A 1,660-nucleotide genomic window follows, 5' to 3' on the forward strand; every position below is an offset into this window, starting at 1 on the left:
CATAGAAACAAAGGACAGTAGAGGATAGGTTATCAAATTGGAAAAAATCATCCAATGATGATAAATGTGAGACATCTTACATAGTGAGATAAAAAATAGGATGATAGTATGGATTATAGCATTACTCATTGGAGTATTTGTCATTTAATAAATCTAGTTAATTCCGCGTATCAATGCATGCAGGTTTACCCAGGGACTCCATTTGTTTGTGGTGGGAAAGTTGAGGTTTTGATAGATGGAAGATTATTTAGGGATTGAGATAATTGAAGAGGAGGCAATCGATTCAATTACAAAGGGAGATCGACATAGAGAGTTAGTGATTAACATCAAAGAAGATTTGGGAGAGTTGGAGCTACCCTTATCAACTGATTGTTGTATCTACAAGGTTTCAGATCGCCTTCGAAAAATGAATGAAAAGTCGTTCACTCCTCTGGTTGTATCAATAGGGCCTTTTCACCATAGCAAAGAAAGATTGAAAATCATGGAGAAGTTTAAAATGAGATGCTTGGAGAGATTCCAGCAACACTCTAACTGTAATGTGGAGGATTTTGTAGACACAATAAAGAGTTTGGAAGGAAACGTTCGTCGTTGTTATGCAGAAACTATCCATCTTAGCAGTGACGAGTTTGTGAAACTAATATTGTTGGATGCGTGCTTCGTTATTGAATTTTTCATTAGCGAGTCGGGCATGCTATGGTCACCTAAAGACATAGTATTATTGAAGCCATGGCTGACAGATACTATAAAAGCAGACTTGAGATTACTCGAAAATCAACTTCCTTTCTTTGTTATGGATAAATTATTCAACATTAATGCATCAGATTAGGTCTTCTTAACGTCCCTAGTTCTTTCACTAGGCTCTCTTTTGATTTCTTTAGCAAATACAACATTCAAGGAACGACTCCCCGTGATGATTTGGAAATAAAGCACTTTGTTGATTTGGTCAGAACACTTCTTTTACCTTCATCTAAAGCCCAGTTGGTAAGAGATGAAGATGGGATTGCTGGGCATTTGTATAGTGCAAGCCAACTGAATGAGGCCAGAGTGGAGTTTAAAGTGAGCTACAGCAAGAGCTTAGTTGACTTGCAATTCAAAAATGGAGCCTTGGAAATTCCATATTTGGAATTAGATACCAACATGGAGCCCACTCTATGGAATGTCACGGCTTTTGAGTTGTGTCACTATCCAGATAATGCACATGTTGGTGATTACATAGTTCTAATGAGTTTCCTTCTCAAGACTACCAAGATGAGGATTTACTCATCGAACAGGGAATCTTGGTTAATTGGGTAGGCGAAAACAATGCAGTGACTGCCTTTTTCAACAATCTCTGCCCGCATTTGTTTCTGACAAACATGAACACAAGTTATATTCGGCTGGCTGAAAACTTGAATGCATTCTACAAGGTGCCTTAGCATGCTTGGAAGGCTACCTTTAAACAAGATTATTTCAGTACTCCTTGGAGAACATTTTCAACCATAGCTGTTGTCACTTTGCTGGTGCTCACTCTCATATAAACTGTATGCTCTCTTAAAGCAAGTACTGCATAACTGAAGCCGATCGAGTAGTGTAACCCCAGTAATAGTACTACGTACTATATGGCATGGCTTCATAATCCTTATAATTTGCAAAACTCAAGCCAAGTAATGTAACTCAAATG

At 38.0% G+C, this 1,660-nt stretch overlaps 1 pseudogene; it reads left to right on the forward strand.

Annotated features, from left to right (window-relative positions):
• The first annotated feature begins 235 nt into the window (after positions 1-235).
• Positions 236-1,415, forward strand: LOC108986098 (annotated as a pseudogene).
• The last annotated feature ends 245 nt before the right edge of the window (positions 1,416-1,660 follow it).

The sequence above is a fragment of the Juglans regia genome, chromosome 8 (genome assembly GCF_001411555.2).
Source record: "Juglans regia cultivar Chandler chromosome 8, Walnut 2.0, whole genome shotgun sequence".
Classification (NCBI taxonomy): domain Eukaryota; kingdom Viridiplantae; phylum Streptophyta; class Magnoliopsida; order Fagales; family Juglandaceae; genus Juglans; species Juglans regia.